This window comes from Nomascus leucogenys, chromosome 1a (assembly GCF_006542625.1).
Source record: "Nomascus leucogenys isolate Asia chromosome 1a, Asia_NLE_v1, whole genome shotgun sequence".
Classification (NCBI taxonomy): domain Eukaryota; kingdom Metazoa; phylum Chordata; class Mammalia; order Primates; family Hylobatidae; genus Nomascus; species Nomascus leucogenys.
Window position 1 is genome coordinate 74,613,278 of NC_044381.1, and position 19,345 is coordinate 74,632,622.

Sequence of the window (19,345 nt, forward strand, 5' to 3'; positions counted from 1 at the left end):
CAAAATTAATGTACAAAAATCACAAGCATTCTTGTACACCAATAACAGACAAACAGAGAGCCAAATCATGAGTGAACTCCCATTCACAATTGCTTCAAAGAGAATAAAATACCTAGGAATCCAACTTACAAGGGATGTGAAGGACCTCTTCAAGGAGAACTACAAACCACTGCTCAATGAAATAAAAGAGGATACAAACAAATGGAAGAACATTCCATGCTCATGGGTTGGAAGAATCAATATCGTGAAAATGGCCATACTGCCCAAGGTAATTTATAGATTCAATGCCATCCCCATCAAGCTACCAATGACTTTCTTCACAGAATTGGAAAAAATACTTTAAGTTCATATGAACAAAAAAGCCCGCATGCAATCAACTAACAAAAAAAAGCTGAGCATCACATGATAAAATATACAAGCTACATAAAAAAAAGTAAAAAAAAAAGATCAAAAAAAAATCAAAATGAGCCATACAAATATCATTTCACAAAGTTAATTTCTTATCTTTGATCAGAAGTCCTCATGGATTCACTAACCAAGCCTCCATGAACCCCTCCTACAAATCCAATTTCTTAAAATAATTCTTCCTAAAGAAAACCCTTTGCATTAATAGCAGATCACAATTTCTCTTTATTTGCTTGCATTTGGGGTTAACATAAATTATATATGGAGTGACAGAGGAAAAGAAAAGTTAAATATCCCAGCCATGGGGATACTATTAAAAGAGTCAACCTTGGGTTCTTGGGTTGTTGTTTTTTTGTTTTTGTTTTTGTTTTTGTTTTTGTTTTTTTGAGACGAAGGCTTGCTCTATCACCCACGCTGCAGTGCGGTGGAGCAATCTCAGCTCACTGCAATCTCTGCCTCCCAGGTTCAAGCAATCCTCCTGCCTCAGCCTCCTCAGTAGCTGAGACTCCAGGTGTGCGCCACCACGCCAGGCTAATTTTTGTATTTTTAGTAGAGATGAAGTTTCACCATGTTGGCCAGGCGTCTCAAACTCCCAACCTCAAGTGATTTGCCTGCCTTCACCTTGGTTCCCATTTTTGAGTTTCTCTAAAGAGTCCTGTTTGTAAGGAATTTCCAGAAAACATCACGCTTAACTTTTGAGAGCAAGGCAGCTAAACTATCCCAGGAATATTAGCATGAGCCCTAATACTTAAGAGCAACACTAGTAAGAACAATGCACAGCTTTTCCTAATAAGCCATTTTACTGCTCTGCATCACTACCTTCTTAATAGCCTCCAGCACCCGTGCTGGGCTTCCATTAGCAAGAACAGCCGTGAGCCCAACTCACCCATGGGTCTGAGCACCCTCCTTTTCAAAATAATTGCTTTGAGCTCAGCCACAAGATCTAATGTGCATGTTTTCCTTGCAACTGCCTCTATGCGAAACCAGGTGAATTTATTCTCTGAAAAAAAGACATGCCAGAATGTTAAACATTCTTCCAAAGAAACACAAAATTGGGGTGTGAATCTGTGCAGATGCAATCAGCCCAAGCCTCATTAAATAATGCCATCATTTCAGTGTCACAAATCATGTTAACTATTTCTTTTCATATTTAATGAATGGAAACCTGCCTTTCTCATTTTAGAAGATGAATTCATAAATTCTAGTAAAAATTATCATCTCTGAACAGAGGCTGCACTGGCCCACAAAGGCCCACAAAGGCATTCAACCAGAAAAACTTAGTGCTAGAAGAGCCACGTCATCCCCTACTACAGGGCCCCTGTGGAAAGTATGGGAAAGTGGACAAAGGATACTTTATACAATGTTTCTTGGGTGCTTAGGGATTCTGTAACAGACATGTACTTCAGCTTTTGAAAGAAATGAAAATAAATTTTCTGCCTGTTTCTTTATAAGACCTGATATAAGGGTTTTAAATGGATTTTGACCACAATTTTTCATAGCATGAGGGTGAGCATTTTTTGAAAAAGAGTGGTCATATTTTCAATATTTTACTGATGCTTTGCATTAATCATTTAAAACACCATCTGCCTTCTTTGCCAAGGGCCCCAGTTCTGAATCTAGAAGAGAAAGTACAACCAAAATCCCACAGAAACAAAATTTAAACTCTATTAAAAACACTAACCCAGAGATTCATTCTGTGTACAGTAGAGCAGGGTCCCAGGTGACTCCTCTGGAGCAGTGAGATGGAAGCTGGCTCTCCACTAAGGGAAGAGCCAATTAAAATGCTGTTCACCAGGGGCATGGAAGTGCACTCAGAGGGCCATTCCAACAGAAAAGCACCGAGGTCACGGGGCTCTTCCTGTCCGACAAGTGATGGCAGTGCCAGGTTGAGGGTTACTAAATGACAGGCTATCTGTCTATGGTTTATTTCTGTGTAATTGGTAGTATGCCAACTTGCAGCATTTGAGGTTGTTTCGTGTGTATGTTGTAGGGGTCAGGGAGTTGTTGGGCATAGTTTGTTTTGCTTTCACAATTCAAAGGTCAGAAATACTGTATTTTCAGCTTAGTCATCATCACTAAGGGCTATACTATCTCAATGAACAAGGCTCCCAGAAAAAGCAAGCATAAAATCAAGCATTGTGAGGAGTGGAAAAAAAGACAAGGGCAGAGCTTAAACTCTTGGATTATTTTTCACCTTCACAGCCTCTCTCTTCCTTGGGAGCTCTCCAAGGACCCTGAGCTGTGAAGGGGGGTTTTTCCAGTGCAGGGGTGGGCAACTGGGGTTTGCATATTTGTGATTTCCAAGGACTTTCAAGTCAAATTTCATATGTGCCTTTCTCTGTGGCCAAGAAAAGAATACCTGTCTTGGTATTTTTCTAATCCAGTCAATGCTTGGAACTTTCAGGACAATTTATTATTGTGTAAGTTACAGTATAGGATAGTAAAATCTTGGCTTTGCATTTAAAACCATGGGAAGGATTTATACCCAAAACCCTATTTGGTCCTGCATACTCAGGAGATAAGATTTCTTCACTTCAAATATCTTAATATGAAAAACTGAGGCACTAATATTTCACATGTCAAAACTTCACTGGCCAATTTTAAATTTCAAATCAAGCCTTCCCCCATGGAATTCTCACAGGAACTCTGTCTCATAACCAATTTGTGTCATTTCAGGGCCTGACTGCATTTTTAGCATAGATGAATTCTTTTGGAGAGTATAATTTCACCTCATATTCTTCTAAGGACTCTTCTCCTACACCTCTAGTCCCTCCAAGTCCATTATGTGAGATCGTTTTCCTCACTCTGCACTTATTAATTGTACAAATACCTGACTGAAAATCTCGCCTCACCCACTTCACCTCCATTTGTGTTCCTACATCATAGTTCCGTTTAATATGTCTAAAAACTCATTTCTCATGTGCAGTCTCAAATTTCTCTGCCTTCCATCCATAAGTGGGGCTGAAAATATGCTCCACAGGTTACAAAGGACTTTGGACCAAAGGTGCTATGAAGCTGTAATCAAATTGCACAAATACTACAGTAACATGAATGAAGAAACTAGTAGGCGATATTTTCTGTCAACATAAAAAAGGTTAAAACTTAGCTCTATACACATCGAATCTGCTACAAATTGTTTTCCTGAAATTACAGGTTGTCACTTTACAAATTTTTTCAACACTTTTAAATTATTTATTTATTTATTTATTTGAGACAGTGTCTCGCTCTGTTGCCCAGGCTGGAGCGCAGTGGTGTGATCATGGCTCACTGCAATCTCTGCCTTCTGGGCTTGAGTGATCCTCCCATCTTAGCCTCCTGAGTAGCTGGGACTACAGGCATTTGCCACCACACTAACTTAAAAAATTTTTTTTTTGGAGAAACAGGATCTTTCTATGTTGTCCAGGCTGGTCTTGAACTCCTGGGCTCAAGCACTCTTTCTGCTTTGGCCTCCCAAAGTGCTGGGATTACAGGTATGAGCCACTGTGCCTGGTCTCAACACTTTTTTTTTAAGCATAGCTATATTTTGTAGATAAGGGTATCTGCGCTTCACCATATGTTCTCATAGTTAATTTCACTTTGCATAGTATGTGTTATCTTTGGCATTATAATCCCTTTTCAAATCCTTACTTATCCCTGTGTCTTCATGCACAACTACACATCGAAATAGGAAAACATATCTGTGAAGCAACATCAAAAAAATACACTTGAGGCTTAATATGCTGTGCTATACATGCTTTTAGCCACTTTTTCACTGTCAGAAAGCAAAATGCCATGACTTAGCCAAAGAGGAGAAATTTTGCTCAAATTTTCTCCTCTGAATTATGGAAGAAAATATAATGACAAATGTCAAACTCAGGGAATAATTCCTGGAATAAAATTCATATAGTGAAACCAGACAATTAATTCACTGCTTCCCTGAAGTTGATTATGTATGCTAAATAGCCTTCACTGTTTTTTGTTTGTTCTTTTAGTTTTTATTTGTTTGTTTAGATTTGGGGGTACATGTGCTTGTTTGTTATATGGGTATATTGCATACTGGTGGGGATTGGGCTTCTAGTGTATTTACTACCCAAATAGTGAACATTGTACCTAATAAGTAATTTTTCAACCTTCACCCCACTCTCACTTTTCTCCTTTTGGAGTCCCCAGTGTCTATTATTTCCATCTTTATTATGTGTACCCATTGTTTAGTTTCCACTTATAAGTGAGGACATGTAGTATTTGGTTTCAGGTTTTTGAGTAAGTTCACTTAGAATAATAGCCTCTAGCTCCATCCATGATGCTGCAAAGGATGATATTTCATGGCTGCATAGTATTCCATGGTTTATATATCACATCTATTTATTCAGTCAATACTGCTGATGGACACTTAGGTTGGTTCCATGACTTTCATATTGTGAACAGTGCTGCTGTGAATGTATGAGTACAGGTGTCTTTTTGATATAATGATTTCTTTTCCTTTAGGTAGATAACCAATAGTGGGATTGCCAGATCAAATGGTAGTTCTATTTTTAGTTCTTTGAGAAATCTCTATACTGTTTTCCATAGAGGTTGAACAAATTTACATTCCACCAACAACATAAGCATTCCCTTTTCTCCATATCCATGCCAACATCTGTTGTTTTTTTGACATTTTAATAGTAACCATTCTGACTGAGGTAAGGTATCTCATAATTTGCCTGATGATCAGTGATGTTGAGCATTTTTTCACGGGTTTGTTGGCTGCTTGTATTTCTTCTTTTGAGAAATGTCATTCATGTCTTTTGCCCAGCTTTTAATGGTGTTATTTGTTTTTATTCTTGCTGAGTTGAGTTCCTTGTTGATTCTGGATATTAGTCCTTTGTCAAAGGCATAATTTGCAAATGCACTGACTAGTTTTTGTTGAGCTATGTGTAGGCATATGTACTGTACACATATACATAACTCATCAACTCTACAAGGAAGTTATTACTGAACCCATCTTATGAATGAGGCAAATAGCATCAATTATTCCATTGAGATCTTATAGTTAATATGGGACAAAGCCAGTAAATAGTTAAGTGTTACATTTAGTATGGAATAAAGCCAGAATTAACACCTAGGTCTGTCACCAAGGTCTGTGCCATTTCTCTCTGCCACTGTGAAGAGATATCTTTTATTGGGAAAATTAGCCTACTATATTTGGCTGTAACTTTTCCTGGTGGTCACTCAACTTTAAAAAACAGGTTGCATAAAAATAGATTTTTTAAAAGCAGAAATTAGACAAAGAAAAGGCTCTAGAAAAACAATTCTTTAACATGACCTGAAACATGAAAATAATTAACAAACAGTTCATCAGTTGTTTATGGCAATTGCCCAGGTACTTCAGAGTACTGTGAAAGTACAGTCACTTCCATGTCATCCCCAGACCTCTAATAGCATCAATCCCTCAGAAGTTCGTACTAACTCTAGGCCCTGAGAAATTGGTATGCACTAGTCACAGGAGCCTGTGTGTTAAATTCGTGCCACAAGAAAAATATCTCCCAGACCTTGCCTTCCTTTAGGAATGCAAGGAGAAAATTATAAAATGTATAGTGGAGTTTAGAAAACAAAGCAATCCAAATAAGACCAGTATCCCTTGATAATCTTTGATACACCATCCATGTATTAAAAAGTAGTGCAAGTGGAAGACTTCTCCAGGGTTGCCTATGAGATGCAGCCAGGAGGAACATCTCCAAACGAGGGAAGGGGACATCGGGATGACTGGCAGGCTACTAGCAGATCTTTAGAGGAAAGGCATTGAGAGTGAACAGAGAGGGAAGGCACAGATGCCGGGCTGAAAGGGAAGGAAGCTGGGAACCCTGCATGGGGCTACCACACCCCAGGACTTGTTCCTGGCCCCCACTGACTCCTGGGGGAGGAGTGAGTTGAACAGGCAAGGAGAAACCCACTCTCACCGTGAGCCTCTGAATGCCCGTGCAGAAGACCTCTTGACCACCATGGACACTTGTGTTAGCAGGGAGAGCTTCTTAGAGAAGTGGTAGGGGCAGAACTCCAACTGGTGCAGAGTCCAGAGGGCTTAGTTCGAGAGCATCTGTAGTGGAGCACGACCAGGGATACCCATCCCCCCAGGCTCGACTTGCTCCCATGGGAGACTTTAGCCCTAGGGGAACTGTCCGACCTGAACCCTGCGAGGTAGTCTTGCCAATGAGACCGGGCAGTCCAATCTGAGAACCCCATAGTCTGCTGGCCTTTCTCAGGGCCCCCAGCCTCGCCACACCTGCTTGCAGTACAGCCCCTGGGGGCCTGCATCATAGTTTCTGTGCTGGCGGACTGCACCTGACCAGAGGAGGGCTCCAGCAGAATGCCCCTGCAAACACTCACCAGCCCATCTGCTTCCTCCCCCATTGCAGCCTCCCCTGTGCCACTTTGCCTGCAAGTACTTGCCCAGAGGCACATCCTGCATTGCTTGGAAGGCGTGTGTGTGCCAGCGGATCTTGCCTTCCCTTCCTGCCAGCACGTTTATGCGTGTGCACCATGCCAAGCCACTGCTGCCAGCATAAGTGCGCTCTGCCCTTCTACCCCCCACCACACCACCATTGTCATTGGAACCTTATCAGACATGGAGCCTGCCAGCACCGCCCCCACCAGCACTCCACCATAGTGTCCACACTGCCACTAGTGCAAAACAAGGCACGGAGAACAGTGGACCCAACAACCTCCTGAGTGAATGCACACAGAGCGTGCAAACAGTCCTGTGCCCACCAGCACTCCACCCCTGTGCTAACACCATCACCAGTGCAAATGTGCACACAGTAGCAGGCGGGGGGCCCCAAAACCCAAGCCATGCTACCACCACCACTGCTGGGAACACCTACGTGGAGGCCAGAACTCCAGCACCCACTAGCACCCTGCTGCAGCCGATGAGTGTGCACCTCACCACACTGCTGCTGCCACTGCTGCTGGCACCTGTGAACAAGGACAAATCCTACTGCTACTGCCCTATGAAGCCATTGGAGTCTTGTGACCAGTGGTCCAGGAGCACCACAGCCCCTTCAGTGCAGCAGGTTCCTAACCTGGAGGAGCCAGATAACAAAGCTGAGGCCAATATCAGTCCCTCAGAATTACAATATGCAGTCTAGGAGTTCTGAGCTGAGCCTTGGCTCTTTAAGGTTTTCCAGCAATGAAGCCAGTTGACTGAACCCATCTTATACCACAATCAAACCCTCAAGGTCATCAATGGGATAACAGAAATAAAACCCATCCAAAGGAAAGCAACTTCAGAGACTGAAAGAACATCTGCTCACAAAGATGAGAAAGAACCAGCACAAAAACTCTGACAATTCAAAAAGCCAGAGTGTCTTCTTTTCTATAATGATTGCACTAATTCTCCAGCAAGGGTTCTTAACTGGGCTGAGATGGCTGAAATGACAGAAATATAATTCAGAATATGTATAGAAATGAAGATCATTGAGATTCAGGAGAACACTGAAACCCAGTCTAAGGAAGCTAAGAATCACAATAAAATGATACAGAATCTTACAGACAAAATAGCCAGTGTAGAAAAGAATGTAACTGACCTGACAGAGCTGAAAAACATGCTACAAGAATTTCATAATGCAACTGCAAATATTAACAGCAGAATAAACCAAATGGAGGAAAGAATCTCAGAGCTTGAAGACTGGTTTTCTGAAATAAGACAGAAAAGAATAAAAGAAAGAAAAGAAAAGGAATGAAAAAAACCTCCAAGAAATATGGGATTATGTTAGGAGACCAAATCTATGACTCACTGGTGTTCCTGTAAGAGATGGGGTGAATGGAAGCAACTTGGAAAATTTATTTCAAGATATCATCCATGAGAACGTCTCCAACCTAGCTAGAGAGGACAACGTTCCAATTCAGGAAATGCAACAAACCCCTGCAAAATACTTTATAAGAAGATCATCCCCAAAACATACAATTATCAGATTTTCTGAGGTCAAAATGAAAGAAAAAAAACATTAAAGGCTGGGCGTGGTGGCTCACACCTGTAATCCCAGCACTTTGGGAGGCCACAGGCGGATCATGAGGTCAGGAGATCGAGACCATCCTGGTTAACACGGTGAAACCCCTTCTCTACCAAAAATACAAAAAATTAGCCAGGAGTGGTAGCACATGCCTGTAATCCCAGCTACTTGGGAGGCTGAGGCAGGAGAATTGCTTGAATCCAGGGGGCGGAGGTTGCAGTGAGCCAAGATCGTGCCACTGCACTCCAGCCTGGGTGGCAAAGCAAGACTCCATCTAAAAAAAAAAAAAAATGCAGCTAGAAAGTTCAGATTCCCTAGAAAGGGACACCCATAAGACTAACAGTGGATTTCTCAGCAGAAACTCTATAAGCCAGAAGAGCGTGAGGGCCTGTATTCAAGATTCTTAAAGAAAATAAATTCGAACCAAGGATTTCATATCTGGCCAAATTAAGCTTTGGAAACAAAGGAGAAATAAGATCCTTTTCAGACAAGCAAATGCTGAGGGTCTCATAAGACCTGCCTTACAAGAGCTCCTGAAAGAAGCACTAAATGTGGAAAGGAAAGACGGTGATCAGCCACTACAAAAACACACTTAAATACACAGATCAGTGACACTATAAAGCAACCACACAAACAAGTCAGCATAATAACTAACAACACGATGACAGGATTAAGTCCATACATATCAATAATAACCTTGAATGTGAACGGGCAAAATGCTCCGAGTAAAGAAAGGATGTGGATAAATAGGAATGCTTTTACATTGTTGGTGGGAGTGTAAACTAGTTCAACCATTGTGGAAGACAGTGTGGTGATTCCTCAACGATCTAGAACTGGAAACACCATTTGACCCAGTGATCCCATTACTGGGTATATACCCAAAGGATTATAAATCATGCTACTATAAAGACACATGCACATGTATGTTTATTGTGGCACTATTCACAATAGCAAAGACTTGGAACCAACCCAAATGTCCATCAATGAGAGACTGGATTAAGAAAATATGGCTTTTCGGCCAGAACCACCATCTTCCAGTAATTCGCCAAAATGACAAACAAAAAGGGAAAGAGGAGAGGCACCCCATATACATTCTCTAGGCCTTTTAGAAAACATTGAGTTGTTCCTTTGGCCATGTATATGCGAATCTATAAGAAAGGTGATATTGTAGACAGCAAGGGAATGGGTACTGTTCAAAAAGGAATGCCCCACAAGTGTTACCAAGGCAAAACTGAAAGAGTCTACAATGTTACCCAGCATGCTGTTGGCATTGTAAACAAACAAGTTAAGGGCAAGATTCTTGCCAAGAGAATTAATATGCATATTGAGCACATTAAGCACTCTAAGAGCCGAGATAGCTTCCTGAAACGCGTGAAGGAAAATGATCAGAAAAAGAAAGAAGCCAAAGAGAAAGGTACCTGGGTTCAACTAAAGTGCCAGCCTGCTCCACCCAGAGAAGCACACTTTGTGAGAACCAATGGGAAGGAGCCTGAGCTGCTGGAACCTATTCCCTATGAATTCATGGCATAATAGGTGTTAAAAAAAAATAAAGGACCTCTGGGCTGTAAAAATGTTTCTCTTCATTGAGTAGAAGTGTGGTGTCCTCTCCCCCAAAGAAATATTTAAAGAAAAAAGAAAATGTGGCACATATACACCATGGAATACTATGCAGCCATAAAAAAGGATGAGTTCACGTCTTTTGCAGGGACATGGATTAAGCTGGGAACCATCATTCTAAGCAAACTATCACAGGGACAGAAAACCAAACACTGCATGTTCTCACTCATAGGTGGGAGTTGAAGAATGAGAACACATGGACACAGGGCGTGGAACATCACACACAGAGGCCTGTCAGCAGGGGTGAGGGGCTGGGGGAGGGATAGCATTAGGAAAAATACCTAATGTAAATGACGAGTTGATGGGTGCAGCAAACCAACACGGCACATGTATACCTATGTAACAAACCTGCATGTTGTGCACATGTACCCTAGAATGTAAAGCATAAAAAAAAAAAAAAAAAGGCAAACAGTGGCAAGCTGGATAAAGAAGCAAGGCAAGACCCAATGGTATGCCATCCTCCAGAGACCCATCTCACATGGAATGACACCCATAAACTCAAAAAAGAGGTGGAGAAAAATCTACAAAGCAAATGGGGAACAGAAAAAAGTAAGGTTGGTGATATGGTTTGGCTGTGTCCCCACCCAAATCTCATCTTGAATTGTAACCTCCCACAATTCCCACATGTCATGGGAAGAACCTGGTGGGAGGTGATTGAAATATGGGGACAGGTCTTTCCTGTGCTGTTCTCGTGTTAGTAAATGAGTCTAACGAGATCTGATGGTTTTTTAAAAAAGGAAGTTTCTCTGCATAAGCTCTCTCTCTTTGCCTGCTGTCATCCATGTAACATGATTTGCTCCTCCTTGCCTTCTGCCATGATTGTGAGGCTACCCCAGCCATGTGGAACTATAAGCCCAACTAAACCTCTTTCTTTTGTAAATTGCCCAGTCTTGGGTATGTCTTTATCAGCAGCATGAGAACGGACTAATACAGCTGGAATCCTAATTTCAGACAAAACAGACTTTAAACCAACAAAGATCAAAAAAGACAAAGAAGGACATTAACTACATAAAGATAAGGGTTCAATTCAACAAGAAGAGCTAACTCTCCTAAATATATATGCATCCAACACAGGAGCACCCAGATTCATAAAACAAGTTCTTAGAGACCTTCAAAGAGACTTAGACTCCCACATTAAAACAGTGGGAGACTTCAACATCCACTGACAATATTAGATCATTGAGGCAGAAAATCAACAAAATATTCAATACCTGAACTTGACACTGGACCAAATGGACCTAATAGACATCTACAGGACTATACACCTGAAACGAATAGAATATACATTCTTATTGCCATATGGTACATACTCTAAAATCAACTACACAATCAGATATAAAACAATGCTCAGCAAATTAAAAAGAAATTATACCAACCTCACTCTCAGACCACAGCACAATAAAAATAGAAATCAAGACTAAGAAAATCACTTGTAACCCTACAATTACATGGAAATTAAATAAACTGCTCCTGAATGACTTTTGGGTAAGTAATGAAAATCAAGGCAGAAATCAAAAAGTTCTTTGAAACCAATGAGAATAATGATACAAAATACCACAATCTCTTGGACACTGCTAAAGCAGTGTTAAGAGGGAAATTTATAGCACTAAATGTCCACATCAAAAAGTTAAAAAGATCTCAAGTTAATAATCTAACATCACAACTAAAAGAACTAGAGAAGCAAGAACAAACCAACCCCAAAGCTAGCAGAAGACAAATAATAATAATAACCAAAATCAGAGCTGAACTGAAGGAGATTGGGACACAAAAACCATTCAATAGATCAGTGAATCCAGGAGTTGGTTTTTTGAAAAAATTCATAAACTAGACAGACTGCTTGCTAGACTAATAAAGAAGAAAAGATCAGAAGGTCCAAATAAACACAATTAGAAATAATAAAGGAGCTATTACCACTGAACTCACAGAATACAAATAACTATCAGAGACTACTATGAACATCTCTTTGCAAACAAACTAGAAAATCAAGAAGAAATGGATATATTCCTGGATACATACACCTTCCCAAGACTGAACCAAGAAGAAATTGAATCCCTGAAAAGACTAATAACAAGCTCTGAAATTAAATCAGTAATAAATGTACCAGATGTACAAAGAAGAGCTGATACCATTCCTACTGAAACTGTTCCAAAAAACTGAAGAGGAAGGACTTCTCCCCTTCTCATTCTATGAGACCGGCATCATCCTGATACCAAAATCTGGCAGAGATACAACAAAAAAATGAAACTTCAGGCCAATATCCTTAATGAACATTGATGCAAAAACCTTCAACAAAATACTGGCAAGGCAAATCCAGCAGCACATCAAAAAGCTAATCCTCCATGATCAAGTAGGCTTTATCCCTGGGATGCAAGGTTGGTTCAACACCGATAAAATCCATAAATGTGCTTCATTGCATGAACAGAACTAAAGACAAAAACCATAAGATCATCTCAACAGATGCAGAAAAAGCTTTCAATAAAACTCAACACCCCTTCATATTAAAAACTCTCGACAAACTAGGTATTGATGGAATATACCTCAAAATAATAAGAGCCATTTATGACAAACCCATGGTCAACATCATTCTGAATGGGAAAAAACTAGAAGCATTCCCCTTGAAAGCCAGTACAAGACAAGGATGCATCTCTCACCACTCCTATTGAACAAAGTATTGGAAGTCAGCCAGAGTAATCAGGCAAAAGAAAGAAATAAATGACATCCAAATAGAAAGAGAGTAAGTCAAACTATCCCTGTTTGCAGATGTCATGATTCTATACCTAGAAAACCCCAAAGTCTTGGCCCAAAAGCTCCTTCAGCTGATAAATAACTTCAGCAAAGTTTCAGGATACAAAATCAATGTACAAAAATCATTAGCATTCGTATACACCAACAACAGCCAAGCCAAGGGCCAAATCAACAATGCAATCCCATTCACAATCGCCACAAAAAGAATCAAATACCTAGGATTACAGCTAACCAAGGAGGGAAAAAGATCTCTACAATAAGAATTACAAAACACTACTTAAAAAAAATCACAGATGACACAAACAAATGGAAAAACATTTCTTGCTCACAGATAGAAAGAATCAGTATTGTTAAGATGGCCGTGCTGCCTAAAGCAATTTACAGATTCAGTGTTGTTCCTATCCAACTACCAGTGGCATTCTTCACAGAACTAGAAAGAACTATTTTAAAATTTCTATGGAACTAGAAAAGAACTCAAATAGCCAAGGCAAAAGAACAAAAAGAACAAAACAGGAGGCATCACACTACTCAAATTCAAACTATGTTACAGGATTACAGTAACTAAAACAGCATGGTACTGGTATAAAACCAGACACATAGACCAAGGGAACAGAATAGAGAGTCCAGAAATAATGCTGCACCCCCACAACCATCTGATCTTTGACAAAGCTGACAAAAACAAGCAAGGCCATGTACAGAATATTGAAACTGGACCACTTCCTTATGCCACATACAAAAGCCACCTGAAGATGAATTAAAGACTTAAATGTAAAACCCAAAACTATAAAAATCCTGGAAGAAAATCTAGGTAATACCATTCAGGACACAGGAATTGGCAAAGATTTCATGAGGAAGACACCAAAAGCAATTGCAACAAAAGCAAAAATTGACAAGTGGAATCTAATTAAACTAAAGAGCTTCTGCACAGCAAAACAAACTATCAACAGAGTAAACAGACAACCTACAGAATGGGAGAAAATATTTACAAACTATGCATCTGACAAAGGTCTAATATCCAGCATCTATTAGGAACTTAAATTTACAAGAAAAAAAAACCCACTATATTAAAAAGTGGGCAAAAAAAAACATGAACGGACACTTCTCAAAGAAGACATACATGTGCCCAACAAGCATATTTTTAAAAGCTCAATATCATAGATCATTAGAGAAATGCAAATCAAAACCATAATAGGTACCGTCTCGTACCACTCAAAATGGCTATTACTAAAAAGTCAAGAAATAACAGATACTGGTGAGGCTGCAGAGAAGGGGAATGTTTATATGCTGTTGGTAGGAGTGTATATTAGTTCAACCATTGTAGAAAGCAGTGTGATGATTCCTCAAAGAGCTAAAAGTGGAGCTCATATTTGACCCAGCATCTCATTACTGGGTACATACCCAAAGGAATATAAATTATTCTACCATAAAGACACATGAATGCATATGTTCATTATAGTATTATTCACAATAGCAAAGACATGAAATCAACCTAAATGCTCATCAATGGCAGACTGAATAAAGAAAATGTGGTAGATATACATCATGGAATACTATGCAGCCATAAAAAAGAACAAGATCATGTCCTTTGCAGGAAAATGAATGGAGCTGGAGGCCATCATCCTTAGCAAACTGATGCAGGAACAGAAAACCAAATACCTCATATTCTCACTTACAAGTGGGAGTTAAATGATGAGAACACATGGACACAAAGAGAGGAACAACAGACACTAGAGCCTACCTGAGGGTGCAGGTTGGGAGGAGGGAGAAGGGCAGAAAAAATAACTATTGGTTACTAGGCTCAATACCTGGGTGATAAAGTAATCTGTGTATCAAACCCCCATGACACAAGTTTACCTATACAACAAACCTGCACATGTACCCCTGAACCTAAAAGTTTTTTTAAAAGAAAGTAGTACAAGTAAAAAATATTTATCACAATTACCTTTTAGTTATCAAGGACAGTTTAATGTATTCATCACTAACAGAGTAATCTGTAAGACATATTTTAGAAATGTTATCAGAATTAATTTACATGAGTCAGTTACATTTACCTAAATGAGTGCAAGTAGAGTTGACCCTTGAGCAATAATGAGTTTGAACTGCACACATCCACTTACATATGGATTTTTTTCAATATACTGGGAATTTTTTGAACATTTGCAACAATTTGAAAAACTCCCAGAAAAACTGAGTAGCCTAGAAATATCAAAAAAAAGGTATGTCATGAATGCATAAAATATATGTAGATACTAGTCTATTTGGACATTTACCACCATAAAATGTACACAAATCTACTAAACAAAGTTAAAATTTATTAAAACCCATGGGTAAACAGAGACCATACATGGTGGTGTTTGCAGTTAAGAGCATGGAAACAAATGTAAAGATAGAGCATTAAATTCTAACTGCATAAAACTAACTTTAGTACATACTGTACTCCAGTAATGATTTTGTAGCCACCTCTGGTTGCTATTGCAGTGAGCTCAAGTGTTTTGAGTATCTGCTTAAAACACCCTGTGTAAGCAGTCTGTCCTCCAGTAAATTGTGTATGACAGTAAAAAACTGATCTCTCCTGGTTCACACATATTTTGCATTGTGTTTACTGCAATACCATAAACTTTGAATAACACCATGAGAACCATACAAAGTGCCACTAGTGATGCTGGAAGTTCTCCCAAGAAGCAGAGAATAGTCATGACATTACAAAAATAAAGTTGAATTGCTTGAAATGTGGCATAAATTGAAGTCTGCAGCTGTGGTTGCCTGCCATCTCAAGATAAATGAATCCTGAATAAGGACCATTGTAAAAAAGGAAGGAAGGAAGAAAGGAAGGAAGGAAGGAAGGAAGGGGGGGGGGGGGGGGGGCAGGGGAGGGGAGGGGAGGTCAGGGAAGCTGTTGCTGCAGCTATAGCAGCAGCCATGAAAACCTTGCATTTTTTTGCAAGATACCTTTTAAAATCATATTAAAAATGCTACTTTTATGTGGGTGGAGGATTGCTATCAGAAAGATATACCTGTAGACTCTAATATGATTTGAGAAAAAGCGGTCATTATATGACAACTTAAAGCAAAAGGAAGGTAAAGTATCTAAAGCTGGAGGATTTAATGTCAGCAAAGGATGGTTTAACAATTTTTTAAAATATCAAGCAGCTTCTGTCCACCAAGAGGCAGCAGAGAGTTCCCAGATGCAGATAACTGTCTGAACAAGTTTGTAATGCAGACAAAAGTGTCCTATTCTGGAAAAAAAAAATGCCACAAAGGACATTTATTAGTAAGAAAGAGAAGCGAGCACCAGGATTTAAGGCAGGAAGGAATGGGCTAACTCTACTGTTTTGTGCAAATGTAGTTGGGTTTATCATCAGGACACCCCTTATCAATAAAGTTGCTAACTCCAGAAGCTTGAAGGGAAAATACAAACACCAGCAGCCAATCTTTTGTTTGTACAACAAGGCCTGGACAATAAGAACCATTTTTCTGGGTTGCTCCATTGATGCTTTGTCTCTGAAGTCAGGAAACACCTTGCCAGCATGGGACAGCCCTTTAAAGTTCTTTTGACATTGGACAATGGCCCAGCCACCCAGAATCTCGTGAGTTCAAAAATCAAAGATTGTTGTCTATTTGCCCCTAAACACAACATCTCTAATTCAGCCTTTAGATCAGTGGGTCATAAGAATCTTTAAGGCCCATCACACAAGATATTCTATGAAAGACTGTCAACACTATGGAAGAGAACCCTGACAGAGAGAAGACAATAAAAATCTAGGATTACAGTATAGAAGATGCTGTCACTGATACAGAAAAAGTGAAAGCCACCAAGCTCAGCTCAAAACAATTCCTGCTGAAAAAACTGTCTGATGTTTTGTATGAGTTCACAGGATTTATGACAGAGCTAATCAAGGAAATAATGAAAGAGATATGGAAATGGCAAGAAAGTGATTAGTGAAGGGTTTCAAGATGTGTGATTAGTGAAGGGTTTCAAGAGCTAATAGGTATCACACCAGAGGAATTAACTGAAGACGACATGTTGGAGATGAGTGCTTCCAAACCAGTGCTAGAGAATGAGAAAGACATAGAAGAAGCAGTGCCAGAAAAAAAAATGATTTTAGACAATCTAGCTAAAGGGTCCCAATTATTCCAGACTGCTTTTAACTTCTTTTACAACATAGACCTTTTGTGTGGTATAGGCACTGAAACTAAAGCAGATAGTAGAAGAAGGATTCGTACCACATAGAAACATTTTTAGGGCTGGGTGTACTGGCTCTTGCCTGTAATTACAACACTTTGGGAGGCCAGGGCAGGAGGATTGCTTGAGGCTAGTAGGTCAAGACCAGCCTGGGCTACATGGTAAGATCCTGTCTCTATAAAAAAATCTTTTTTCTTAAATTAGTCAGGGGCGTGCCTGTAGTCCCAGCTACTTGGGAGGCTGTGCTGGGAGAATCTCTTGAGCCCAAAAGGTTGAGGCTGCAGTAAGCTATGATTTCACCACTGCACTCTAACCTGGGTAACAGAGACTCTGTCTCTTCAAACAAAACAAAACAAGAAACATTTTTAGGGAAATGAGAAACAAAGTCAGACAAAAATTACGATGCATTTTTATAAATTTACACCAAGTATACCTAACTCTCTTGCCTCCCCTTCCACCTCTGCCACCCATGTGACAGCAATACCAAGCCCTCCTTGTCCTCTTCCTCCTCAGCCTACTCAGCATGAAGATGATGAGGATAAAGACCTTTATAATGATCCACTTCCACTTAATGAACAGTGGGATGTTTTCTCTTCCTTACGCTTTTCTTAATAACATTTTTTCTCTACCTTATTGTAAGAATACTCTATATAATACACATAACAGGGAGTTTGTGCCCCTAACCCCTGCACTGTGCAAAGGTCAGCTATGGTTTAAATATTTTGATGATTAAAAATTAAGCCTCGGTTACCTGAAGTTTATACTACATGAAATATCTCTGTAATGGTGCCAGATATCATAATTTAACCCAGATGGCAGCTATGATATCACATTGACTCTTGGCCAAGGGCAACAAGCATCTCTCCCTGGTGATAGATAATCCAGCCCTCCATTGCACGGCACCCCTGCCTGCTTCCCTTGACAATGAAATGAGACAGTAGTGGAGAAATCACTCTTAAAAAGCACTCAGTAAGGCAGGACTACATTGCAATTCTGTACAGAGCAGTGTACAGTGTACGGAGGCTTGCGTTGTAAATTTTAGCTCTAGATAGCTCTAAGAACAAACCAGCAATCCTGAGAGGACCCACAGACCCTCTGAAGGAAGCAGACTGCTCATACAGGACCCGGGAGATGCCCCAAATACTGTGAATGCCCCAACTGTGAAAGGGGGGAAGGGAGACCCTCCTCTCCTAAATACACACCCCTACTGGAGAACCTGAAGGTCTGTTTGCAGGAGAAGTTTCCGACTTTACCTGGAGCTGAGTCAATTTAGAGAGCTGAGTGAAATACTGGGGAAGAGAAAGCAGCAGAAAGGCCGTGGGAGCTTTCTGGGTCCCCTGGCAGGCAATTCCTGCCTGGTACCACAGGGATTCATTGGGAGGGTGGCCAGAGAAGCAGGGGGTAAAACTCCACAGGGAGAAGGAATTCTCTAGCTGAACTTGGTAACAATTTGAATGGGGCAAGAAGCCCCCTGGCCAGAACTTGGGGGAGGGCGCAAATCCAGTGCGCCAACTCCACAGGCAGGGGAAGAACCAAGCTCTTTTCTTTGGCAGCTGGAAGACAGGTAGCCTGGGGCAAGTTTTCAAGCCCCTCTCACCCTCTGCCTGGAAATAGACTCAGGGCTGTTGGGGGTAGGGCACGGTGGGAGTGAGACCGGCCCTTCAGTTTGCGTGGGAGCTGGGTGAGGCCTGTGACTGCTGGCTTTCCTTCACTTCCCTGACAACCTGCATGACTCAGCAGAGGCAGCCATAATTATCCTAGGTACATAACTCCAGTGACTTAGGAATCTCACTCCCATACCTCACAGCAGCTGCAGCAAGATCTGCCCAGTGAAAGTCTAAGCTCAGATATGCCTAGCCCTGCCCCCACCTGATGGTCCTTTCCTATCCACCCTGGTAGCAGAAGACAAAGGGCATATAATCTTGGGAGTTCTAGGGCCCTGCCCACCGCTGGTCCCTCTCCACACGACTACAGCTGATGCTCTCTGGAAAGTGCCACACCTCCTAATAGGAGGCCAACTGGCACGAAAACAGAGCATTAAACCACCAAAGCTAAGAACCCTCATGGAGTCCATTGCACTCCCTTGTCACCTCCACCAGAACAGGTGCTGGTATCCATAGCTGAGAGGCCCACAGATAGTTCACATCACAGGACTCTATGCAGACAATGCCCAGTACCAGCCCAGAGCCAGGTAGACTCACTGGGTCGCTAGACGCAGAAGAGAGACAATGATCACTGCAGTTCGGCTCACAGGAAGCCTCATACTTAGGAAAAGAGCGAGAGTACTACATCAAGGGACAAAAGAATCTGAACAACAGCCTTCAGCCCTAGACCTTCCCTCTGACAGAGCCTACCCAAATGAGAAGGAACCAGAAAACCAACCCTGGTAATATGACAAAACAAGGCTCTTCAACACCCCTCAAAAATCGCA

General features: G+C 40.8%; 1 protein-coding gene across 5 annotated transcripts in view; it reads right to left on the reverse strand.

Moving 5' to 3' along the window:
- The window catches only part of SLC35F4 (solute carrier family 35 member F4), a 308,265-nt gene that overhangs the window by 209,779 nt on the left and 79,141 nt on the right, over positions 1 to 19,345 (reverse strand). The window lies entirely within an intron of this gene.